General features: G+C 50.0%; 1 protein-coding gene across 5 annotated transcripts in view; it reads right to left on the reverse strand.

Moving 5' to 3' along the window:
• Window positions 1-27,371, reverse strand: part of Pde10a (phosphodiesterase 10A) — a 419,189-nt gene that overhangs the window by 156,156 nt on the left and 235,662 nt on the right. The window lies entirely within an intron of this gene.

Below are 27,371 nucleotides of genomic sequence, written 5' to 3' on the forward strand. Positions count from 1 at the left end.
ACTCCTGAAGAGTGCAGCTTACTGTGTTTGTGAGACTGAATGATGTTACTAGTTTGATCTTGGCTAGATGTGACTTTGGAGATTGGGTCTGTTTACATGGTGCCAAGGCCAAGCCAGGCGTACGTGAGCACCGCTATGAGGAACTGGGTTATCAGTCACACACCGCCGAGCACTAAATGAACGCCTAAGCAGCCAGGAAAGACACAAGCTAAAGTCCTTTGTAAGCAATCAATCTCCAATTCCTAAGTCCAAAGCAAACAGCATAACAGATTTGGCATCACGCCATACAAGAAAAGCAAGGGCCCCTGGAGAGTAAGTTTGTACCTACTTCCGGCTTACTCTAGGGAGATTAGTAGGAAACTAAACGTGCTCTTACTCACTATCTGTTTGCTTTCTGTTGCTGTGATAAGCACCAAAACCAAAAGAAATCTGGGGAAGGAAGGGACTTACTTCAGCCGACAGGGTGCTCTTCACCATCAAAGGAAGCAGGGCAGGAACCTGGAGGTAGGAACTGAGGCAGAGGCCATGGAGGAATGCTCCTTACTGACTTGCTCCCCATGGGTTGCTCAGCCTGCTTTCTTAAACAGCCAAGGACCACTTGCCTAGGGGTGGTACTCCAACTGGGCTGGGCCCTTCCACTTTGATCATCAATTACGAAAATGTTGCCAGGACTAGTGGGGCATGCTTTTAATCCCAGCACTAGGGAGGCAAAGGCAGGTGGATCTCTGTGAATTCAAGGCCAGCCTGGTCTACAGAGCAAGTTCCAGCATATCAAGGACTAGACAGAGAAACTATCATGAAAAACTGAAAAAAGGAGTGTGGGGGAATGTCCCACTTCCCCACAGGCCAATCTGATAGAGACAATTCAGTTGAGGGCGGTCCCTCTTCCCAGGTGTGTCAAGTTGATAACCGAAGCTAACCAGGGCACTTATGAACTTTATAAAATTTAATCAGAGTTTGGAAGTAGTTCCTAGAGGGGACAATTTCATTCACCTTCAAATACAAGAGTGGGTCTGTACAAATCAAAACTCTCAAACAACATGCTGAAAAGAGTATTTTCATTGGCTTTATGCAGATCACAGCAAGCAAGAAAGAAGTTATGCCGTAGCCTACAGAGGTGTTTATTCATAGCCAGCTCATCTAGTACCAAATAGCACAGGCTCCAGAGTGTTTCCTGATCGCCGCCCTCAGACACCTCTTGTCAAAGTCAACGTCATTTCTCTTGCAGGCAAGAGGACTCCGATCTTTCCACCTGTCCATCAGTAAGCATGGAGGCAGGACTAGGGTGGAGTGAGCCACCGAAGCCTAACTTTGCAGAGTAGTGGGCGGGCTCTGTCTCTGTGGGCCACTTCCATCAATAAGGTTAGATCCTTTTTTAAATGTGGTAGGCATTGTAGATATCTACTTAAGGACATTATGGGGGAAAAAAAATGAGTTGGGAATGCCATCATCTAGGTTAATGAAAGAGAACTCTTAAGTAGCAAAGGCTGTCAGTAGGTACCTCCACACAGAGAGTGCGAGCTCTTCCCTCGGCCCCCTGCACACTCCTGCACCCTGCTCTGTTTTTCTTTCCCACTTTCAAATTCATAATTCCACGTGCAGGTACACAGAGAGATGTTTACTTACGCTTCGTAAATAAACACCTCCTATGTACCTAGAGCATAGGATGCGCATAATGTGATCTCATGGGTGAAGATGCTGCCCAGGCAGTGGACTTTATATGCTTGCCTCTACAAGCAAACACAGGTCATTCGCTGACTGCTTCAAATAGAAAATTACACATACACCTGCACACACGCACACACGCACACACGCACACACGCACACACTCACTCACACACTCCCCAAGAAGTTCTAACAATTCTGAAGAGAAAAGACTGAAGTATAAAACTGTAATTTCTCCAAATTTTCAAATGGTGGAGAGTTTTGAGGGTCATGTTGCCAATTGTTGTAAAGGAGCACTCTGGTTGCATGACTGACAACATTTCAGAAAGTCTTCAAAGCTTGACGGGAAACCCTGCCTTGCAGGAGCCAGTCTGCCAAAGCCCCGGGAATCCCTGGAATGGCAGCTGTCCGTCCCTCCATTTCCTGACATAGATGTAGTGTTGACTGGATGAGGACTTTGCCATTGGGCCAACTTCTCACAAGCCTCTCACACCCCTGGGTCACACGTGAGAGACACTAACTGTGGGTGTAGATGGCACGCACTTCGAAGGCTGCTGTCCGTCTGCTACAGCACGTGTTCCAGCGACAAGATTCCCTCCCGGGTCACAAGCCAAACCCCAAGCTACAGTTCCAGCCACTCATGGCCTCCAACCAGGTAGAGAATGTATGCAGCACTTGGAACCCCCAAATTAGGATCTGTCACAGAAAAGACAGGAAGAGCCCTGGGCTGGGGGTGGGGCACCAGTAGACCACATCTGAGATGTCAATGAACCGGTCCTACCTGTGGTCATTGTAACCTAGTTTATTCTACAATAGATTCCTCATTCTGTCATATTCAGCCCACTTTGTGGATGACCCAGCTGAGGCACAGAGAAGTCATGAACGTCTCCTCACGGGCATGTTCCCTCCTCAGCACCGGAGGGTGGTGGCCTGGGAGGGCACGCTCCACTGGCCTGCTCCCCTTGATGGCCAGAAACACATATCAAGGAGTCAGTCAAACAAGGATCCACTGTTCCAGCTGCAGCTCAAATGGACCCTCCAGTGACCCCTACATCTTGCCATGAATGTGACCTGTACCCCAGCCCCTGCCTAGGTTTCTAGAGTGTTCTCGTGGACCTGTAGATGACACGGAAGGCAGTTACACATGGGAACCGGCTTCCAGATGACGGACGGAGGTGCCTGACACACAGCAGACTTTGAAACTGACCCAGCCTGGGCATGCAGGAAGAAAAACCTACATGGAGCCAGCAGCAGGTGGCTGGTTTTCTGAGCACCAATCGCTGACCTTTGTGTTGTGTTACAACACAAAGGCAGTGCAAAATTGTGAGAGGCCCTGCCACAACCCTCCTCACCCAAGCAGTAGAAAAGAAGGGCTAGGATAGAGCCATAAGCCCACACCACGGTCTCACCGTGGGGCCAGGCGTCCACCCAGATGGGTGCTGGAGCCTTCACAGAGGAGCCACATGGATTCTCAGTGGCATGGTATTTACAGCAAAGGCACCCAGCCAGAGCAGACTACAGAATCTGTCTTGAATTTCCCACAGCCAAAAACAGCTTCCAAAAGCGTGCCTTGTCTCTGCCTCTTGAAACAAGAAAACATGATTTTTAGCAATCATTCTTCACAATCCTATTTTCCTGAGGACTGTGCTCTATTCCCCGTCCCCTTGCTTCTTCCATCTAGGCCTCCATGGCTGTCAGTAAAATCTCTCCTACAAATGGGTCAGAATTTCTTTATGCTGGCAAAGGGGGGCCAATAGAAACAGGTAACTAGTCAGAGTCTAAGGCTATGCCTTTTGCAGATCTCAGCCTACTGCTCAGCAAGTGTTTTAACCCTTTCTTCTCAGAAATGACTCTCCTCTTCTATTTCTATTCTGTAGCTGATTTTTGCCGAGCACAGTAGGGATCCAAGCTGAATGCAAATAAAAGCTAAATGCCTCTTAATGAAGAAGAGAAGAAGGGAAGGAGAGGGAAGGGTCAAACAGGGCTTGGAGGAAAAGCCATTTAACTTTCTAACCAGCTCTTGTCATCATGCTGAGCTGAGGGAAGAGAAGCAGGAGCCCAGACTCCTGTGCTCAGAACATCTTCCCTGCGCTGGTCTTTTGAGAGAGCACTCAGTCTTTACAGTCCGACGTTGCTAACATTTTACAAGCTGAGGCAAAGAAATTAAAAGTGTCAAAAGCATATACTATGAAACCCTAAACGTCATCACTTAAGTACATACTAGTCAAAACTGATAAAAGTTAAGTTCGTCAGCCCAAGGTTAGGTCGCCCACTAACACCCACATCACATAATAAGGTATGTATTGAGTTGCCTACCTAGCAATCTAAAATAGACTATTCAAACAACCGTGACAAATCAGCTGCTACACCACAGGTGCGGGGCTCCGCCTAAAGCACAGGGCACCCCACAAACATTACATAAGGTCGGTTATTAACCCTCATTGTTAACCTTCATGTTTCCTGGGATTTTGAGATAGTGCATCCTATTTGGCTAAAATTTATACTTTACAAAGTACTTCCACATCCATTATTTTCCCTTTATCCCAGTCAAAACGGGAGAGGTGGCAGCAAGGAGAGATGAAGGACAGAAGTCGCTGAAAAAGAGTGGTTTGCCTGGGATCACACTACCAATGGCGGAGGGAACCATGTTTAAACTATTAGATATTCAAGCTGGCCGTGGCAAACTCCATTCCACACAATCTGATATTTAGAGCTCGGTAGACTACCCATTCACCACTCTGAGACTTTCCCATACACTGCCTTTGTCTAAGTGGACAAACTCAGGCTTAATGTTATCGTTAACAGGGGTCTTTCCTACAGCAGTTCTCAAGTGCGAAGCGCAAAAAGATACAAGGGAATTAGGAGAGGCAATCTGTGTGAGAGCATGTCTCAACAGCTCCCTCGCATACACGTTACTCTTCCCCATTAGGAGACAAGAGATGCAGGTTTAATTACCATGAGGTTTCTAGATGCACAAATGTTTGGAAAGCAAAAAAGAAAAAAAAAAATCCTGATGCTTTCTGTTTGTGCACTGACGTTTTAAATGGAGCACTTAGCCTCTACAGCTCTCTCCCCTCACAAAATCTAAATAAAACCAATGTTTAATGATTCTTCACCCCCTAAATAGTTCAACATGTATCTCTGTCTTTCTTCGATTTTTTTAAAAAAATTATGTATATGTGCGTTGGTTTGTGCAGAAGTCCGAAGCATCAGATCCCCCTGGAGCTGAAGTTACACGTAGTTGTGAAATCCCTCGTGAAGTTAAGTGCTAGGAACCAGCTGTGGTCCTCTGCAAGAACAGTTAACTGCTGAGCTATCCCTCTAGCCCCTAATACAACTTCTCATCCAGCAACTAAGCACTGTATTAAATAAGCATGCCTGACAATTCTTGACCTGAAAATGTAGAAATTTCACATTTTTAACCAGAAAGATTAGCAAATGTTAGTTAAAGCCTTACTCAGGTATATCCTAAACAGAATGTTAATACTCTGTTAATATTTTCACTTAAAGGAAACTAAGTTAAAAAAATATCCAGCTGTGCTCTTAGATAATGCGCACCCCATCATCAAGGCTGTCAGCGGCTACAGTGGTGTTCCCTCTTTCTTCTTCTAGACACTCCCTTAAGCAGGGCTCAGTCTCCACTGCATCTAGATACTGAGTCAGAGAAAGCCTTGCCATGCTGTCGTGGGGTTTGCATTTAAATACAAATGCAGTAAGGATTTTTCAAATTTGCTTATAAAGATTGCTCATTGCCCAGCGGAAGATACAAGGTACACTGTGCAATGCCCAGGACCTTCATATTCACTGATCTTTTGTCCTCTGCCGTGTCTACGGGAAATGCCCTCACCACTCACAGAATAGATATCACAGGCCTGACTCATGTCACAGGTGCAGGAATGATTGCACATGACAGACAGTCGTCACCATTCCCGGCCCCTCAGTTCTTTCCCACCAGCCAGGCAAGCTGACCTTCCCAGCTGACCCAGGGGAGAGAGGCTAGGCTCTCCAGCAGGTCTGTGGAAAGCCGCAAGGAGGCAAGAGACTTGGAGACAGACAAACTCCCTGGTAGGCAGAGAGACAGGAGAGGGGCCATGGCTAGAGAATAAAGGTGGAAATTTTCCAAGATGGCCAGCTTCACCCTCAACCTCCTGACCTGACTCTCCACCTAGGCCCCTGACTGTCACCTTCAGTCAGCTGAAGCGCTGGCCTAACAGGTTCCAGGCCTGAGCAGGATAAGTCACACAACAGTTGTGGACCAAACACAACTGATTTCAATCCGACCATCCTAAAGGAGGAGAGGAAGTCTCTTCATAGGCTTTAAAAAAAAAAAAAAAAAAAAAAAACACCTTGAGGAGAGACTGGATATTTTGGTTTTCTAAGTCCCACACCTGCTTTGCAGAGGATCTTTTTCTCTGTCTGTCTGTCTGTCTCTCTGCTGGGTCATGTTTCCTCCCAATAAATGTCTTCTTCTAACTACTGGTTTTGTTTGCAGTGCCTGAGATCTGTCTGCTGCTCCGTTACACTTCAGATTTCTTCTGCCGTTGAATTTTTTTTTCAAATTTTAAATAATGGTATTTTAAATAATTGTATTTAAATAATTAAATAATAATTTAGGTAACTTTAAAAACAAATATATAAACTTTTGTATTATAAATATTATTTTTGTTTCATCTCAATTGGCTTCTTTATTTTTTATTCATGTTACATCCTGATCATATCTACCTCCTTCCTCTCCTCCCAGTCCAACCTTCCCTCCCTCATCCCCTATCCTCCTTCCCCTACTCCTCAGAAAAGGGGAGCCTCCCATTCACTACCAAATCACCCCAGCACAAATCACATCAGACTGAGAATGTCCTCTTGTACTGAGGCCAGGCCAGGTAGCCCCGGTAGGGGGGTGTGATCAGAAAACAGGCAAGCTTTTTAATTCTTTAACTGGAAGGGAAAATGGACCAAATCAAGACCCCTAGACTGTTTCGGAGGCACAGTGACTATGAAAAACTTTTCCAGAGTTCAAAGAAAGATTAAGAAAAGTGCCTGAAACTCTCAACTTATTAACTGTAGCGGCAAACAAAACTGGAAATTTCGGGAGTCCTCAAAGAGCTAAGTCTGTGTGGTGAAAAGACAGTGACTAAAGCTCATAAAGCCAAAAAGTAAGATGTGAGGTTCTCAACACTGCATCTAAGAAGGGGAGGGAGGTGTCACACATTCTGAAAGGTTTATTTCTAGAATAAATCATCATCAGCAGGTGAGCACAAAAGTGTACTTCAGTTCTCCTTGGAAGACAGGGCCAGAAAACCTGGCAGAAAAGCCCCTGTGTCTGTCAGGGGTGAGCATGGCCACAGGAGGTGAGAGGATGCCCTGCTGGGGTGCTGAGACCATCTAGTCAGTAGGCTTCAGACTGAGGCATGGGCTCCCTTCTGAGCATCATCTATCTGGCTCGGGGCTCATCCCTTTGTACTGCTACAAAGAAGTATCGAGCCTGCCTTGGACACCAGCCTCGGCCATGACAGCTGTGTCCTCTGTGGTCCAAAGGGGCTGGTCATCACCAGCACCTGTGTTTCACCTGCTTGCTCTGTGGGGACAAGAGCTCAGTGTTCTGACTCTGGAAGGCAGATTGCATCCTTCACTATTACCCGCCTCACCTCCATGGAAGGGTGCTCTTAGCCAGGCAGCAGCTTCCCCCCAGAAACTTCCTCTACCACAACCCCATGCCAGACTACAAATGCAGCCCTCCATCTCCCTTGCCCTTCCTCAGATGCCCCAGGTTATTCCAGTCCTGGGGTAACGCATGTTCATATGTCCCACCAATTAGGCTGCAGGCTTCCTGAATGTGGGAGCACCGACTGCTCTCGGCCACATGGGTATGTAGACGCTGCTCCCAACAATCACCGCACTCAATTCAAAAGCCACGTAAGCATGGGAACACTGATCAACAGAGATGCTGGAGGGGTGTTGTTCCCCAAGCGCTGCCAAGACCACTTTGTGCCAAGACAACACATTCAAATATCAAAGAAGTCAGTCTTTATACCTGCTTGGCACTTCTTCCCAGGCAGTTAGACACTCACAGATGAGAGAGGACTGTCCAGCCAGCTTGGCTTATCTAGTCAGCACTTGACTGCAGAGGAAAGGCTCCTTTTGTGAACTCGCTCCACTACAGCCCGCTTCCAAGAGCATAGGCACATTTTTCAGTTGACATATAAAATTTTTATCACAAGCTTGAATGGTTGGAAATGATGTATGTTCCCACATGTTTTCACAGCAAATACGGAGCTGAAGAGCAGTTGGTTCCATTTTTGGAGTCTCTCTACTGAAAGCCTTCTTGGAAAGCCAGTCTTCAACATTAAGTCAAATGGCTGAATCAGAATTGAAAGCACAATCTCATCATTTAAATATATACTCTAACTTTCATCCTTGTAATTGTAATTCTAAGATAGATGGTTTGACTGACGGAGAGAAGGATGGATGGATGGATGGATGGACGGACGGATGGATAGAAAGATAGAAGCAAAGACACAAGATTTGCCATGAGTTGTTGGCTTGGTGAAAAAAGTACCCCACATCCCCAGAATCCTCTCCTTGCTTTATCATCCCTAGTCTTCCTGCTTCTCCCTCAGGGTCAGGACCTCTCAACTCTGTACCAATGCTTGGTGCACTAGAAGTTTTGACACTCTAGAAAAAGGAACCATGTGGTAAAATTCAGGATTGAAAAGACTTCCCTTCTGGGACTAAGAGAAGGTCAGTTGTGAGTAGAAAGGAGACAAGTGAAAAATGAGCCAAGCAAGAAGACAAAGACCACATGGTGGCCTTCACTTATATGTGAAATTGAGAAAAGTCAGAATTATGGAGGCAAGCAGTGGGAAAGCAGTTCCTGGGGCCTGATGGAGGCTGGGAATGTAGGTACAAGGATATATGATCCAGCATTCATGAGGAATGAGCTTCCATGAGGAAAGAGGAGTGTCCTTTTTTTTTTACCACAGTTATAGTATTTCAAATGAGTAAGAGTAGATTTTCAATGTTCTCACCACAAATAAAGCAGCTGATGTGGATATGAGGTGACAGAGACATTATTTAGCTCGAGTTATATCAATACACAGCATCCTCTAAACAAGACAGCTGTCACCTGTCAATTACAAATGAAACTTAAAGAAAAAGCAAGCACAACCTAAAAGTTGTTATGAGGTGACTGCTGGGACAAGTTCACTCTAAAGAAGAAAGTTGCCATGAAAACTGAGGACGGGGGAATTGAGTTCTCCGCAGTGGTCCTGGTGTGGCCTCTGAGACTTTCCATGTCCTGAGCTCCCAGAGGATCTGGAACAGACCTGATGTGAGTGAACTCCTACCTAAGGTTTTCCCTGGGCTCGTATGGCGAGGCCAAAACAGCTTCCTGAGGCTCTTCCTCACACATCACTGAACAATGGCATGCCGAGACAGTAACAGATGTGGCACATATGCCATCCACTCATGAGTTGGGCCTGCTGAAGCTTTGGCTTAAGTAACTCCAAATAATGCTGCAGTTGTAGAAACTTCAGTAGGGTCAGTAATAACTGCTTAATACCAAAAGAATAAGGATGTCACACAGACTTCTTGACCAGTCAGCCATTCCAAGGATGTCACCAACCTCTGCAAATAAGAATTTCGGTCTTCACAAGAAAGGATAGCGCAGTGCCCTCTCTCCAAGCCAGTTCTACATCACCCATAAAACATTTAAAGTACTACTTTGTTATTTTTGCTTTTGCCTTTTTTGCTGTATGTTTTGCTTTTTGTTTGTTTTTGAGATAGTGCCTCACAGCTCTGGGCTAGCCTAGAACTTACTATGTGGACCAGACTGGCCTCAAACTAGCAACCAAACTATCCCCACCTCCAAAATGCAGGGATCCTGAAGTATTCTGCAAATTCTGCTAAATCCCACACAGGTCCGATGGTTCAAGAACAGGCAAATTTTTATATACCTGTCTGGTTTGTCTTTGTAAAGTGACACTGGACATAATTCTTAGAAATATGAAAATCAATGACACAGATTTAGGTAAAAAAAAAAAATCTTAAAATGTCAATTTTCTAAACATGTGCTTCAGCCTCCAGGAGAAGTCAATGTGCTTGGGAACCAAGTGTTCTGCCCTGCCATTACCAGAGGAAAAGAGCAAGAGGCCAGTCATACTGGCTGGCTGGTGGGTCCTTGTCTAAGGAGATGACTGTGTGGTGGTAAAAGGGGTCTACACGGAAGAGCAATGGCTTCCTGGAGTGCCAAGGGAGAAGACTGCCTTCTTCAAAACTGAACAGAAACTCTGGTGCTCGCTCTTGTCTCAGCCCACCTCCGCTGCCTGGCTTGGCAGTGGCGGCCTGTCTCCACTAAGCCAGACTCACCAGAAGTGGTATGCACGGTACCTCAGTTACACCCCTGCCTCTGCTTTCTGCCCAGGTTCCCTGGCTAAGGCAGGAGTATCACTGACTCTCCAGCAACAGTGTTTGAGAGTCGTAGTCGGGTTCTGCCTCCACAGAGTACCCGGGCAGGGCTCCCGGAAGCCACAGTTCTGACACAGAGGACAACAGAGCTGCTTTTGCCCACCTGATGTTGCATTTGCCCTTCCCTCCATCCTGCCCGTAGATCACCTCCCTAACAAGACAGCCTGGCCTAAACTAAAGCTCTGACTTTGAGCAATCTTTCTTCAGTGAAATTGGGGTAAATGAGACACCACCAGAACTATACCAGCGGTTATCTGAGAGTTCCCGAAAGGTTTGCTTACTGCAGCTGGGTTCTGATGTCACCAACCCAACTTCCAAGCTTGCCTGGCTTCTCCCACTGGGGGATGGCAGAAGGTATCTTTACATAAGTAAGAGAGGAAGCAAGAATAAAGAGAGGCCAAAGCACCCAGCACGCTCCACAGCAGGTCACATCCCAAAATAGGACCGTGCCGGGCCTCTGCAGGAAAATGGGCCAGACTGGCACAGAGCAGGGACAATTCTACACCACCCAGGATGGGAGGGAAGACAGAGGCCTCAGTGAAGCTCTGGCCCCAGCCCCACAGTGACATCACCAAAGGACTTTGATGAAGTCAGGCTCTCTTTCAAAAGCAAAAGCCATGCCCTATGGATTTCTGAAAAAGCTCAGTTCTCTCTCTCTCTCTCTCTCTCACACACACACACACACACACACACATACACACTCTAGCATTCACACTCAGTATGAAGTCAACGCAAAACATTACAAATAGGGCATTCCTGTGCCCCATGCAGAATTTAAAAGCAGTTCTGCTTTAAAACAAGTCTGTTCCTGGCATGGTAGTTGCACCCTTTTAATCCCAGAATTTAGTAATAGAAAGAGAGGTAAATACAGAGGCAGGAGGATTTCTGTGAGAGTTCGAGACAACTTGGTCTGCACAGTGAGTTCCAGGACAATGAGAGCTATACAATAAGCCTACGTTTCAAAACAAAACAAAACAACAAATAAAAACAAAAAAACAAGGCTGCAAATCTCCTTGGAAGAGAAGGCACCAAAGAAGACTGGCATTTACTGAACACCTACCTCACAGATCCAGACAGAGGAGCTCCAAGAAATTAAAGAGGTGGAGACTGGAGGCAAATTCTCCTCCAACACAGATGTGTCCTAAAAAAGTGCTCCCTGAAACTCCTGCATCCAGGACCCACTGAGCAAGCTGTGCCTGGGGTTATTCAGTCACCCAAGGAGACAGCCTCAGCACCCAGAACAGAGGAAGGTAGATTCACAAGACGATACAAGGTTACCATCTAGAGCTTCAGGACCAAGCATGGGAAGAAACAGGCTAAGGATGCAATAGTGAGCATCCATACAGTTTTCTGAGGCAGGAGCCGACTGGTGGTTTCCTAAGAAGAAAACATGTCCACTCTATAGAACCAAAGGATTCCAAAAAATGGCAAAAGACAAATGTGCAACCTCCAGTCATTTGCAGTCTTAATGCGATCTACTGTCAGCTTCATTCTAATACTTGCAAATTAGATACAGAATGTTCTGGGGGGGGGGGGGGTTGTTCAAGCTGCAGCCTGTTTAAAATTTGTCCTCAAGGACCCATTTGCACACCCTCACTTTTCTTCAAGTTAGAGCTTAAGTTATAAAGGGAAACAAAAGTGAAGGCTCATGGATAGGATGAAGACCACTCATGCAATTAAAACAGACCAATAAGCCCAAGTCCTCCAGCAAATAAGTAGTTATGAGAGGAAACTTATACGCACGGGCCAAACACAAGGAGTCCTGACCACTGTCCTGTCTACTTTCCGAGTGAGATAGAGCCATGTAGGTGAGCCCTGCACCAAGCCTGCCCGGCCAGAGGCTCCTCCGCCACAGGGCCAGTCCCCTGGTTCTCCACAGAGCACACTGCGGGAGGCCACACAGATGTTCCCAGGTTGGGGCTAAGCCAACAGGAGGCATGGAGAGCTGGGACAGGGCAGTGACAGAGCCTGCTGGAGGGGCATAGTCTCCATAAATGGGGAAATGCCTACCACAGCCTCTCCAAATAGCTTGCCCTAAATGGAAGAAGTCTAGTAACAATTGCTTTTTATTTTTATTTTTTATTTTTTTTTAGTTCTTTCTCTTTCTAAAAATTCTTCCTTTTTATTTTGAACACATTTTCCTTTCATTTCTTGCCAAGAAAGCAGAGTTGCTGGACCAGTCCAGCCTTTCCTGCTGTCAGTGTTTCCAGAGGCTTGGCTTCCTGCGCCCACAGAAACACCTTCCAGGCAAAGTGGGGACCTTAGGCAGCCATGCCTGTCCCTTCCTGACCAGGCTCCCTCCACTTGGATGTCACCAACACTGACACACCACCATGTAGGGAAGGGAGCCTGGAAATGACAACAGCTATGCCCTCTGCCCCTCCTCTGCTCACTACCTCCCTTCTCTTACCAAGCTGAGTGAGCAAATCAAGCAGCCCACACAGCTTGCTGTCCCCAAGCTCTGCACCCCAGGACCTGCTTAGTGGTGGCACAACACACAGACACCTACGACTTCAGCTCACCTTTCGCACCTTCTTACAGAGAGATTGTCAGGCCCCAGCGCACAAGGTCTGACCAGGACCAAGCCAAGTTCATCAGCAGCGAATAGAACGGATGAGGGAAAGGGAAGGGGAAGGGATAAGGGATAATATGGAGCACTTCTGCCAGACTGGAGTCCAGACACAAAAAAGTCAGGAGAGTTTTGAGTCTCAGAAAAATTAGGCATAATAAATTTTAAAAATATGCGAACACAAGGCAAAAAAGAAAACTCAAAAATAAATTAGAAAAAAAAAAAAAAAAAGGACGGGTTTCCTGATGATGACGCTTTGACAAAAAGAAGAGAGCAGTTAAGTTAGATCTGTAAAGAGGTAAATTGAAGCAGGGTCTTAATGTCACTCACCAAGAGCAACTCCAAAAACAAAGGCACTCACTGCAGTCTGTGGGAGCTCCTGGAAGACTCACAGTGCCCTGTGGAGAAAAGGGGCCAGATTCCCATGTCCAGGAAAAATAAAAATAAAAAAAAACTATAACTGGAGGTTTTAAAAACACTCCGCGCAAAGACAACACGCCTGAAGACACACAGGCTTCTGCCTCCAAGGTCAAGACCACCTGTGCAAGGCCCTAGGGGGAGTGCACCACCCACAGAAGTTCACAGGGGTTGTGGTAGGTTGACATTCAAAAAGGAAAAAAAAAGGTTTCTCACAAAACCCAGTAACTAGGAAGGAAGCGGCGGCTAAAATAAAACCAATGGGTGGACTAGAAGGAAATAATATTAAGTGATAAGACAAAGAAAAATGTCAACATTACAAGCAGGACACAGGAAAATGAGTAGGGTTGTCATCCAAATGAGGGGGCTGGGTGGTGGGGGGAGGGGGGGCGAGGGGAGGAAAGAATCCTACTTACTTAAGAGAAACAACCCTAACCTGAAGCCTGAGATAAGAGCAGGAGAGAGCAGGCACGAGGAAGCAGACAACTAAAGCCTCCACATATGGCCCCAGCAGGGGCTGGCCATGTCCATCCCAGCCTGCAAGCTCTCTCAAGGTCTCATCTGGACGGCTAGCCTCTAGGGAGCGCTCAGCAGCTGCCACTCAGTGTAGCAATAGTGCAGTTCAAGGAGAGTGGCGGGCACAAGTGCCCTCTGCTCCGTCTCTGTGCATGTCCTCCAGCTGCTGTCACAGCACAATGGTTGACAACAAACGAGAGGACCCCATTCAGAGGTATCATTACACTCCAGAACCACCTGAGTCTACATTTCACCCACTCTAGAAGCACTAACGTGCAAAGCCCACAGTCGCTCCCTAAACACTCACGGTTTCTTGCCAAACTCTGTGGTTTCTACCAGCTTAGCCTGACTGGGCAGCCACCCAAACATTTAAGCAATACTTGACACCTTAAATCCAAAGCCAAGGGCTCTCTCTCTGTGTCAGTTAGAAATGCATGAAGGCAAAAGCACCTGCTTTGGTTTTTGCATCCATATGTGACATAGAAAAGGAGTTGAGGCATGTTGACATGCGTGTTGTTTTTCCTTTTTCCTTTTCTTCTTTTTTAAATATTCATAGTCTGACATTTCAAGAAGACAGAAAGCAACTGAAGACACTTCAGGAGCTGAGACACAGAAGCATGACGTCAGGAAGACAGTAAGAAACAACAAAAATCAACCTCAGCAACCGCCAGCCACTCGGGGTTAGGCACACAGTAGCTCAGTACATTTTGCTTCTTCTCCAGTGTGGTTGCTAAAGAGGTAATAAAACCAGAACAGAGAGAAATGCAGATTGAAGCCTCCCTCTGACTCTTGGTCCTCATCAATGCAAAGCCCGCTTCTTCCTTTTTGACACCCCACACTAACCAGTAAGGCCAACTAGATTTCCTTGTGAAATTAGAAACAAATGGGTTTCTTCTGTTCTTTCTAACTCAAGTGTGCCCGAGAGTGCGAGTGTGTGGACGCGGGTGTCCTGCCTGGCTTATGTCTTCTTGTTGTTTTATGTAGCAGTGCATCCAGTTTTACTGCTACAAAAGCTATTTAATGGGATCCTCCAAGAGCACGCGCAGCCAGAGCTCCATCCGGAACTGTGTGTCCACTACGGTACAGGTCACTCTGATGGCACAGACGGGCATCCGGAAGATGAAGTCCCAGGTGAACAATTTATTGGGTTACTGGATACATACATTTTTAATACTGATCAATACTGACAAATTGCCCTCTTCAAAGGCTGAGCCAATTAATACTCCCTCCAGGAAATTGTGAGAGGGTTTGCCTCCTCACCAACCACCAAGAGTGAGCAATAAAGTGTATTAACGTGTGCGGTGCTGGCAGGTGAACAAGGCACCCAGTGTCATTTCAAAGAGCACTTATCCTCACAGTGAGAAAGAACACTGTTTGGGGGAGGTGGGGTTGTCTTCAACGAGACATTCATTTCTTCTCTTTTTCCAGACTGTCTGCTCACATCCCCAGGTCAGTTTTCCTTAACTTCTGATAGTGTCCCTTTGCTAGAAGGCAGGCAGTTGGCACTCTGCTTAGACAGCAGCTCAAATTGGGAAGGGACTTGACCACTCCCTCAGGGCGGGTCCCTGTGCAGAACCACACTAAAGGGACTACTCTTGTCTTCATATTCAGTCAGTCCTTCCTTTGATTGCTGCTAGCATTTGAGTCACATTTAAATGTTCCCCCTAATCTAAAGCCAGAAAGGATTTCCTCATGGTGTTATCTATTTATCTATTTACTGATTTATTTTTTTATGGTTTCCTTTTAATATTAAATATGACCTGCATTTGGAATTTAATCTGGGCATACAGTGTATAGGACGATCTCATTTTCTTCCGAGCAAATACCTGCATGTCCTCAGATCATCTCCTCGGCCATCTACCCTTTCTCCTCCCATGAGAGGTGGCGTGTGCATTAACGTACTGAGTTCCTGCTTGTCTCTGGGTCTGCTGTGCTAGCTTGTCTGTCTGTCTGGGGCCTACAGCATGCTGTTCTAATCACTGAGGTTTTACAACCAGCTCTTTAATCGGCCTTAAAAATTACATGACACGGTTAAGCACAAGAAACAGGAGTGCTGCCCTAAAAGACATGGTGACTGGCTAGACAAGAATGTTTTCATAAGCAAACTTGTAATGCTGGGTCACAGAGACAAATCCGAAAATATACGTGACCTTAGAACAGCACATAAAAGACACCATTACCACATCTGGGGAACCACAGCAAACACCTTCCGAGACACCGTTTGGCCTTTCGGAAACACCCGAAGTTATGACAAAGAAGCACAGAAGCCAGTGGGGCGTTGGCATCTGCAGGCCTGTTGCGAGGAGGCTGAGGAAGACATCCACTTGGATTCAAAGCCAGCCTAGGCTACCAGGCCAGACCCTGCCTCCCTCTCCATTAAAAAAAAAAAAAAATCACATAAATGACGTCATACACACTGCACTGCTGTGCACAGGACTACCCTCCTACCTGCCGGTCACCTCCTCCTTCCTTTCTTTCTCATCAGTGCTCTCCGTGCGGAACTTTTCCTCTCACAGCGCTTGCCAACTCTAAAAAGTCCAAATCTGCTTGTATTTGATAAATAATTCATCATCTGCAAACACGTGGCATTGTTTCAGCACTTTCCATGCAACACTTTGTCTTGGCTATGCAGAAAATGTTTTCATCAGAGCAACAAAGGCTCTCACCAAAGCCCAGGGAAAGCAAGCTGAGGTTACCCAAATGTGGAACGCGCCTGTGGCTCCCTCCTTCCTTTGGACTCCGGCTGCCTGTTCCCCACTGACCTCACTGCGTGTCAAGTATTGTGTTCACAGTGACGCAAAAGCCTGAGCACTGGTGCCAAAGAGTGTATTTGGATTACATGAAAAAAAAATAATAATAATGAATAAAATGAAGTTTTCAGTCATGCAGCAAAGCTCTGCAGCCACACTGCTTCACTGTTTTCTTCCCTCCTAGGAGAGCCAGCCCTGTTAAAGGGCCATTTTTCCTCAGATTCTCCTACTTAGACACCCTCCCTTCTTCCTTCAGGACACTGCTGGGAGGTGTCCTGGGAGAGTGGATAGAGTTTATGAATGAAGAGTTTGCCCTACCCCAGAGACAGATGAAACGCAGATCCAAAAGAAGACAGTACGCACCAGGACATACAAAAGCACAGGCCAAACAAAGGACCTGGACAGACCTGGGCAGGACAAGAGACTGAGACAGGCAGCTTTCAGCACAGAGAATGTCCCCTGAAGGAGAGAGGGCAATGACAAAGGGTACAGTTTCCCAGCTATTTACTTAGATGGTGCTTGAAACACATGGCAGGAAGTGAAAGCTGTGGTAGAGAGGCCAGGAGAGGCAGAACAGCAGAAGCCCCTCACACACCATACTGAGGGATGCAGAGACTGCCCCAGGAAGGAACACCATGGAACATGCTGTCCCTCCAGTGCCCACTGTTTCCACGGTCACTCATGAACATGGATCCCTACCTTACATCTCGTCTGGGTTCCTCAAGATGGGAACCTGCATGAGAGGGAGGACCAGGTCTTCTACAACACGCTGACTGCTTGTCACTGGGGCTGCCATGGCTCATAGTTGGCCCTCGTGGGGCCACACTCAGTGAGTGCTTGTGTGTTACATATCTAAGCCCGCCATGCTTGCCTGCCCACCCCTTCATCTGAGCTGCGGTGTCTTCCACAGTGAACGCTGTCCTTGAGCCACCGCTCTGCTCTACGTCCCGCTCTTTCCACACAGCCCCACCACGTGGTTTTCATCCTATGCTTCCTCAATCCTGGCTTCCTACAGCCACCTCTGGGTCTCTCTGGGTGCCGCTCATACCTTCTGGAATCTTTCTCTTTCTTGCTTCTGCAACGCCCCCCAGTCTTTCCTGAGAGACAACACTCAGGCGTCACTCTGTGGCTTGCTTCTTATTAGGAGGTTTCTGAGCTGCACAAGATGCAGCCTTCCTGGCTCTGTATGATCTTGAAGCAAAACATTCCCTCTGGCCTGCTTCTCGACCCTCCTGCCCCCCAGCAGCCTGTCTGTCCTCCTAAACTACTGCTCTATGCTCACAGCTTTCCTTCCAAATGTCGCAGGTCACTCCCCCACACCCAGCTAATTGCTGGTTACTAAGCACCCCTCCCAAGCACCCACGAGACCTTCCACACCCCTGCCTTTCTCTTCATGGCTGCTTACTTCTATTCTCCCTGTTCCCTGAAAGCTTTCTTGGGCTTTGCCCTCCTGCCTAGCTTGCCCCAAAGGACCAAAATGATGGACAATTGGTGTAATGGGAAGTTGGTCTCTGATGAAACATCTCTCACCCTCGTATGGTTCCCAATGTGAGGTGGCAACAACCATAACATGGTCCCCACAGTCCCCTCTACAGAAAACATTTCCCTTTGGGGCTCAGCTTTCCTGCGTCACCACATTGCGCGCGCGTGCGCATGCGCGCACGCACACGCACACACACACACACACACACACACACACACACCCATCTTTCCTGCACAGGTAGTTCTTCATTTCGTCAAGTTCTTCAAACTTCTTTACTCCAGTCGACAAACATGCTCAAGCCTCTCTGGCATGAAGCCGCTGCTCTCCACCAGCAGCCTTAGCCTTAGCCTAGCCTCACTCCACAGCTCTCCTAGTGACAGGGGTCTTACTTGATCTCTGAGGCGCCTCTTTGAGTGCCGTGACGTTTCTCCCATCACTTCCAGGTGCTTAGCTCGGTCCTTCTGATGCGTTCTTCCACTCTTCCCTGTTCCTGTAATGCCTGACCTCTGCCTGCTCTCAGCCCCACTCCTCACTCTGGGATTCCTCTCTCCATCGTCCCATCAGCTACTGCCTCAGGGCTAAGGGGATCGCAATCTTTATTTCTAACCCACTTTAGGCAGCATCCTGTGGGCTCGTCCTCTCACTGCTCAATCTTCAGTGGAGAACGGACACTGCACTAGGACATCCTCCTGTAACCGAAGCCATCCGCTTTTCTCGGAACTTCCAGATCCACACAAAGTGTTCACTGACTGACTCCCTAATGGGGGCATCGAATGCCATGCCTGTCTTTATTCTCCAGCCTTGGGGATGGGGAGAATGTGTCTATGTGAACTTTCGGCATCTACTGCACCTTGAGTGTCTCAACCTCCTCACTGCCAAACCTGTGTATGGACACCTTCTCCTCTGGGACCCTTTCCCAGTAACCAGAAGCCCAGGCGTGCACGCTCTACTAATCTCCTGCAGCAACAGGTGTTCGATGCACTTAAGGCCGCCACACACTTAGTCGGCCCTCAGCTACGTCTCATTTCCACCTCAGTCCGCCTAATCCAATGACCTCTGCACATTCTTCCCTTCCCCAACAGCTCCAAGGTTCATTTCCCAAATGACACCCGGATGAGCGTCCAGGACATAAATCACAGAGCTCAGTGGCTCACAACCCTCCCCTGGCGCCAGGAGCCACGACTGGTTTTTCCAAATTTACATAGCCCTGTTCCGGCTGACCTATGGGCTTCATCACATACCAGACATCTAGGCTGCAGCTCCCAGCTCCAGCAGAGCAGCCTCCGCTCCGTGCTCCCAGCCCAGGGGCCATATGCCCCGCAGCTCTTCTCTGGACTGCTTCCCACAGCCATGGCTTGTCACCTGGTCACAATACACCACCCAGAGCCTTCCAGAATGACCTTCCGAAGCCCTCTGCGAGAATCCTCTGCCTAGCTTTTTTGGTGTGTTTTGCTTGGTTTCCAGGTGGTAGCTGTCTAGACCACTAGAGAGCAGTAGAGAGCAGGTACCGCCCAAGCCAAGACACCTATGACCTACAAAGGTACGCAGTCCTGACTGACTCCCATCCCAACCACACACACTCCAGCCTTCCAACCCAGGAACCATGGTGCCCCACGTCTACAACCTATCCTTCCACCTTCCACCTCTCTGTGTCCTGTCACTCACATGGTCTCTGGGCTCTGGCTCCCACTTTGTTTCCCCAGTTTAGGACTCTGCCTGGGAGACCTAGCTTCTGCTCCACCTGCGGCATGGAAGGTCTTCTGGCTTTCCTTCACACCTGCCTCTGAATCAGAGGACTGTCCCTTACAAAGAGGCCTTATCACATGCAGGTGACTTTGTTCCCCCTTAGATGGCTGTGCTCCTGTCTATCACTTTTAGGGGCCTCTTCTTTGCCCATGAAATATTTCTCAGGCCTCTGCCAGGCAAACTTCTGCCCTGCTTCCTCAAGACTTGAGCCTGGCATCTTGTGAAACACCAAAAGGGTCTTACAACCTAGGGTCTGGCCTGGCCTCCTTCTGAGTCTTCTCTTAGCCCTACCAGGGACAGAGATGCAAACCTCACCCTCTCCTGGAGCTGCAGGCCCCATGAGGACTGACTGTGTGTGGACTACCCTTGAATGCTGGACCACTAGAGCTCAGTGTGAGCTCTGGGTGCAAGCCACGAGAGCCCAGGGTGTATTGAGGTGCCTTACCTTTTCCTCATACATGGCTCAGCTTTGTTGGCACCTTGAAATTTTCTACGCAAGCAGATAAACGTACCTTCCTTGTGGGACTACCATTGTCTTATCTTCAGCACCAGAATAAGGACAAGGCCGTGCCCAGTCCTGTCCATCCTGCCTTCAAGAAAGTAAGCCAGTCAGCAGGAGTGATGGCAAGGGAGCAGAAGTAGGTACATGGGCCTGAGGAGTGCTGGGGGCCCGCTCTGCCCTTTGCCACAGCCATAGCTTTGATGCCCCTGAGAGTTCTCCTTCAGGCAGACTTGGAGAAAGGGTCTCTCCCAGTGCATGGGCAACTTTTAAAATGAGCAGGGTGGCAGCTGTCTTGGTTGGCACACTGTTCCCCATACAAGGTTAACATGCCTGATAGTAAAAAATGCTCTTCTTTGTTTTAGGGCACAAACTGTTTTGTGTATGAAAATCCTTCTAAGAGCAATGTTTCAATTTGCGATAGGCAGCCTGTCTTCTCATTTTCTGGTTCTTTTTTATTTAAGCTTTTAGGAGCTTCCTCTGTCCATATAGGTTTATCTAAAATTAAAAGTAAGATTGTGTGGGATTGCACATTAGTAACCTGAATAGACTAACACCACCCAGTTTAAATAGCTTTGCCCTTTAGCCTGCTGACCCAGCCAAGAACCATCTCAGCCCCTCCACGGATAGCCGATGACGCTCACTGCCCACACCCCACCTGGCAAGAATTCACAGCATGCTATTCGGGTCACCTTTCGGGGCACCCATGTCAGTAGGCCAGGTGTTTGGGGAGCAGAATGTCATCTCTATTCCCTCTACACAGTTATGCTGTAGACCATGTGGGTCCTCAGCAACAAGCTGTGGTGCCAGCCATGCGGGGCCTGACTCTGATTTTCTTCTGTGGCATCCACTTCACAGAGCTGAGCCGATAGGAATGCCCTAACTGTGAGGTCTGCTGCTGTCTGGAGTACTGAGTGAATCTGCTCTTTCGGGGATCGTATTTATCTCAGTGTTCCCTAGCATCAGCCACGTAGTCCTCACACCCCAGGAGACAGTTTAAGAGTAGCCAGTGACAGGCTCCTAAAATGTACACTTGCTCTTTGGAATATTCGAGAAACACACAGTAATTTGCATTGGGAAGCCATTTGCACAGACCTTCCCAGGGTTATTTCCTTTGCTTATTTCCTCCCAGCCTCCACACACACACACACACACAACCCTCATTTTCCTTTGCATGGAGTTCTTTCTGTCCTTCACAATAGCAAACTGGTAAAATATAGCACACAAAGAGACATTTGAGGGGAGGAGTTATTTGTGGCTCCAGGTTGTCATTCCTAAAGCTGTATTCTCCACAGGTATGTCTCCCCCAGCCATGCCACTTTGTAGCCACAATACTGACAAAGTAGACAGCCTGTATTTGTTACAGGAAGCTGACTGGAATCCCTATTGGCCTGTCAGTGAGACTCCCCCTAATGCAAAATGAACTTCGAAGATGCTCCGGGACAATTGTTGTCTCTCCATGGGCAAGAATTTCCTACTCAATCAACTCTCCCAGCAGTAAAAGGAGAAGCAGAGGTCTAGAGGCCAACAGAGGACAGGAAATGACGTAAATGATTCAGACAGACAAACAGCATCAGGCAGGAAGACCACTGACCATTTGTAGCACTGAGCATCAACATTGAGGCAACTCCTGCCAGGGAGGCTCCTCCTCAGCTTGGCCTACTAACCCACAACAGATCCGTGGCTTGTGCATGCTTGGTGAGAGGAACTGGGTAGGGCAGGAGCTGGTACATGGCACTGGTTTCAGGTAAGCGCCTGCTGGATGCATCAGGTGAACCCAAATGCAGAACAAAACAAAACAGGAAGAGAATGAGGCCACTGCACTTTCTACACAGGGTTTGCTTTCTAACAAGAGAACTGCAGTGTGCCCTGCTCTAAGAAGCAGCTGGACTCAGCAGCCTGTATATGACAATTTGTTTGGCTGACAAAGAGATCAAAGTGAAAGAAAACACAGATACAAACTCCACTGGGGCATCTGAATACCTTCGTGTATTTTCACACCCTTAGAAAATACATAAGCTCTTTTCAAAAGGCTCATTTTATTTCATTTTATTTTCAGAAAACTGCCAGGTTTGAGACCCAGGTGGCTTGTTCTCTGGCCCCAGACAGAAGCAGAAGACCTAAAAGGAGTGGGGGGAGGGGATAGACAGCACCCTTCCCTCAGGCGTCCGGCTCCTCTTCTATTTGTGAGTCAGGGGTTTATGAGAACAGACTGTCTTCAAGTACTCTAATACTCTTCTAGTAGTATCCTAAACAAAGCTCCAGGAGCCACGTGATTCTATCCATACTCAACCTGGTACCTTGAAGAAAGGATTTCCCCCATTGCATGGGCTACTTTTCAAATGAGCAGGGTGGTGACAGCTGTCTTGGTTGGCACACTGTTCCCAACCTGGTACCTTGTTCCTGGGAACTGGAACAAGGAGGCCAAAGCAGGGCTAGCTTCTCCCGGTTGTAACCATGCAGAGCACATCCCTGGAAAGACGCTACCCTCCTCCCCCTTCGCCAGTGTAGGGTGTACTTTATTACCCAAGATAACTCAGCTATCTCCCTGGAACCGCTCATCTTTATTCAGAACCATAATTCCTACCTCAACGCCAGCCCCACCCCCAGACAAAGACAGCATTTACAGATCCACACAAACACAAACCCTCCAAAGAAGTGTGATCCGGCCAAATCTCCCTCACTCGTGCAGCATTTGACACTGTCAAGTACAGTGGCCTGCAAGCGTGCGCTTGAACATGCCCAAGCACACACAAGCATGCATTAGTTGCCGAAAAGAAAAGATATGTATTTTGTAAAGGAGAAAATAAAATAAAATCTACCCAGAGGATACCCAGTCAGTCATAGGCCACAGATTTATTCCAATAGCCACAAGAGAGTCTATGGGCTCCACCTCCTCCCGTCACCTTCAACCCAGGGCCGGCCCGATCCATAGAGTCTCTTTCGGAAAGTGAGATCTCCGCTGACCACAGTCTAAGAGCAGGAGCACAGGCTTGTACCTGGATGCTCGATGTTCAGTACCGGCAGGTCACGAATACTCAGCCAGGGGAAGCACATACCTGAGGGGAAGCCTCCGAACTGAGGTCAACTGGGAGCACGGAGGAGTCCACACCCTTCAAGGCAATCAAGTCAACTGGCAGGGCTAAGCTGAGATTTGCTGAACACTGCCTGTAGACTTGTGAGTGGCCACTGGGCCAGGTAGCTACGGTGGACTAGCCTGGAGCCAGGGAGGCAGGACTACAGGAGTCAACCCAGTCCTGAATAGAATACTATCACCCTTCCTGGTGGCTGTACCCTCAGAGGCGCCTGGACATGTTTCTAGACCAGCTCTGGTCCTGAGGAGTGTCCCAGCCAGGCACCCCAGAGCCGAGGTTCACCCAGGTTAAGGAGTGAGAGGTACCTGGGAGCAGTAGCAAGAAAGCTAATTTGCAACCTGGCAGAAGAGTCTGCCCCGGGGAAAGCAAGGCAAAAGCGCGGCTTTCCAGAGAGAAAGCAGACAAAGGCTCCGAGCGCACGCGGTAGACGGTGGCACCAAATCCACGCTCAGGGCGGAGGGGATGCCTGAGCCTCCCGATTTCCCATGGATGTGCCCTCTCGAAACACAGACTCTCCCACCAGTCCAGTCTGGTCCCCTCCCTCCACAGTGTCCCATCCTCACCCTGCTGGCTCTCCATCAACAGCAGCAGCGACTCCCTCCTCTGCGCATCTGAAGCCTCCTTCCTAAACATCGCCTGCCTCGCCTCCTTCCTTCCAGGGGAGCTGCCTTGACTTCTCTGCTCAGTCTGGTTACCCCTCCCCCATGACACGCCTTCTGTCGCCCTTGCCCCAGAAGGCTTTCAGCCCCACACCCAGGAGTGGTGAGACAGAATGGTCACGCTACTGTCGACCTGTAAGGTCCGAGGAACCAGAGGTGCCTTTTTCTTCCTTGCTAACGCCCCATTGTTCCTCAGCTTTCTCTACCCACCCAAGCACCAACTACCTAGAATCTGTGTGAGGTGGGCTGGGGAGGGGGGTGCGTCCTCTTCACGAAGGTGGGTGCACCCAGTTCCATACAACCGGTCCACGCGCCAGAACACAGTCACTGGCAGGCGCGGGGCACAGCCTTCCCTCCTCACATTTGGAAGCCTCAGGTTCCCAGCTTTGCTGGTCCCCATCATAGCCGCAGAAATCCAGCGGGCTGGACCCCTGGGACCCCCAGGGGAAGGATTCATGCATACATACTCCAGTAAAGTGACCACAGGCTGGAGAGAAATGTGGAATGATCGATGACAAAGTTGATGGTATAAATAAAGGGCCGGGCCAGTGTGGCCAGGGACAGCTCTAGAGAAGCAGGTTAGTTTCTAAACATCCAGCTCCGACACCCTCCTGTTCACCCTTTCTCTGCACTCACGCGGGGCTTGGGAAAGCAGTGTCCCTAGGCTGACGGGTGGTCCCGAACCCCCTGAGGTGCCACCAGCTTCCTGGGGCCTACTGGCCAATATGGGTCCGGTACAGATGCACCTTGCCGACCACCCAAAACAACAGTAGCTCCCTCGCCACCCCGCGATCCAAGTCCCCGACTGGTCCCCACCAGGAGAGAAAACTGCCCCGGCGGCAGGGAACGTGGGGCCGGTCCACTTACTGGGGCTGAGGAAACACTCGGTCAGCCTTCGGAAGCAACTCGCATTGTTAGAAGGTCCATCTTCCATGTCGGAGCCGAAGAGCAGCGGCCAAGCGGTGGCGAGGGGAAAGGCGGCGCCTCGGGGTGGCCACGGAGTTCGGCCACCGGCTGCAGAGCCGGGGCTGAGGCTAGGGCAGCCCCCGCCGGCGCCCGGAAAGCCCGGGGAGTCCGCGCGGCGCGCGCCCGGGTGGAGGGGAAGCCTCGGCGGCGGAGGTGGCCGGGGCCCGGTGCGGGCTGGGAGTAGCAAGCCTTGGATCGCAGGCGAGAGGAAGAGCCGCCGCCCGCCGCCGCCGCTGCCACCGCCGCTGCGGTGACTATTGCCTGGGGGGACGCTCAAGGGAGCTGCCTCTTGTCCTCCTCCTCCGCCGCCGCCAGCATCGCCGCCGCCTCCTCCTCCAGCCGCCACTGCGCCCTCCCTTCTCGGGAGACGCACGGGGAGGTGGAAGGCAGATGAGGAGGGGACGAGGGGGGGAGGGGGCAAGGGGGGCGGGGGCCAGAAGTACCAGGAAGATGAAAAGGAGGAGGAGGGGATAGAGGAGGAGAAGGCGAGCGCCGAGGGAGCGCGGGCAGCCACCCAGCCGCAGCCACCGGCTCTGAGAACGGAGAAGGCGCTGGGGCCCCCAGCGGGGCTGGCGTGGCCTGCGGGAGACAGGGACCGGGACAGGGGCGGGGGCGCCATAAGCTCCTCCCGGCCGCAGCCAGCCAGCTCCCGGGCCAGGCTCAGGCCCACTGCACTCCGCCCGCCCGCCGAGCCTCGCCGGGGTTCCAGGCGGACTTGGCCTGGGCCGGACTCGTCCCTAGCCTCTGGCGGCGAGGCCTGGGGGCGGGGAGAAAGCCGCTCCTCCGGGCTGGCCATGGCCCTCCTCCCCAGCCTCCGAGGGGGCAGGCGGGAGGGCGCGGTGGCCGGCACTCTGCGGGCTCCGCCCCCGCAGCCCCGGCCCTCCCCTCCCCGCCCAGGCTCTAGTCCGGTCCACCTCTTCGGTCTCGGGGGGCCTCTCCCGGCCGGGGGATTCACATGGTGTCCCTTTGGGTTTCAAGAGGACCCAAGGCGGGGTGGGGCGCGAGTCCGGAGTCGCCTCGGCTCAGTGCGGGCTGGTGTGCAAGATCGGGCGTCCTCCCCGGTCGGTCGGGCGAGGGGCTGCGGGGACGTTGCCCGCGGGCGTGGCGTGGTGTGTGCGCGCGCTCTGGCGCCTGAGCCGCGGCGGCTGCTCCTAGAGCGGTGGAGGAAAGCGCCGCAGTGCCGCTGCCCGTGGAGGCGGCGGTGGCGGCGGCAGAAGACGCCCACTGGCGGAGCAGGCGCTCCCAGCGCCGCCACCGCCTGCGCCCACGTTGCGCGTCCGCTGGGACTCATTCCCGCCGCGTCAGGCCCCAGCCCCCGGGCACTTGAGGCTTGTTGTATGCCCCTAGCTGGCCAGTGTCTCTGGAGGTGGCACCTCTGGGTCTGGGGTTCCAGATTCTAAACGCACAGCCTGGCAGCTGTTCCAGTTGTGTGGAGAGCCATATCCGCCTGCGGGTGACCTGAGCCAGGGAATCCTCCCTCTAGCTGACCAGCAACAGCTACGGAACAGGGTTCAACCAGAGCTCTGGAGGGGGGATTCAAATTCGGACACTTGACGAGAGTTTAACATCAACGCAGAGTTCCCATTAGAATGTCTCAAAAGGAGGTTCACTCCGGGACTGCCTTTCCTCTGCCCACTTTGGAACGAACTTCGTGTGCGCCAGCCCGCTTTGTCCCAGTGGGTCTAAAAGACAGAACACACTAGGGCTCAGACGCGGAACGTGACAGTTCCTTGCACCAAAACCCAGAGGAAGCCCTGAGGAAGCTAGCTGCTTCCTTGAGCCCCCTCTCCCTGAAGAAGCGCCTGCAGTCTAGACTGCTTGCTCTAGAAGGAGGACTGTGGCGCAGCGGGCGCGCTCCGAGCAAAGAACTCAAAGTTGTTGGAGAAGCAGGCTAGCCAAGGAGCGCAGGTGTTCCGACAGGCTCTCCTCGGGGGGCCACCTCTGAGCAGCCGGGTTGAGGGTGGGACCCTCAGGGTCTTAGCTTTTGCTGCCAAGCAGCGGCTAGGCTGGCCCTGGGCTGGGACTCACTGCATGTGACCTGGACTTGCCCGGGACCATTTCTTTTTACCAGACGTTCCTTTATTAATTATTATTATTATTATTCAGATGTTTTTCATGATTTTGGTTCGGAGGGAATCCCACATTCTTCTGCAATGGACTCCTTTCTTCAGTCTCCCGACTCCAAACCCCTAAGAGTGAAATAGGAACAGTCACCGTTGTATCAAATTGAACAGGTGGCATTCCGGGGACCTGGTGCTTGGGGAGGGGGGGAGCTCTCCCCCATAAAGTTGCCTGGCGTTGTGATAATTCTGGGACAGAATGTAGCGTGTCCCTGGAGCCAGCCAGTCCACCTTACCTCGGGATCTTTGCATTCGCAAAACAAGAAAATGGATCTATGATTCTTACCTTGGAGACCAGGTGTGCAAAGACATTTGCTTTTTCATGCCCCAATCCCTGGCCCCAGTGATGAATGGGGGGAAAAAATAGACCGGAGCGGGGCCACCAGGTCTCTATCTGCAGCCTGCGGGCATGCGTCTCCTGCAGCC

This window comes from Psammomys obesus, unplaced genomic scaffold (genome assembly GCF_907164565.1).
Source record: "Psammomys obesus unplaced genomic scaffold, mPsaObe1.curated_primary_1811, whole genome shotgun sequence".
NCBI lineage: Eukaryota > Metazoa > Chordata > Mammalia > Rodentia > Muridae > Psammomys > Psammomys obesus.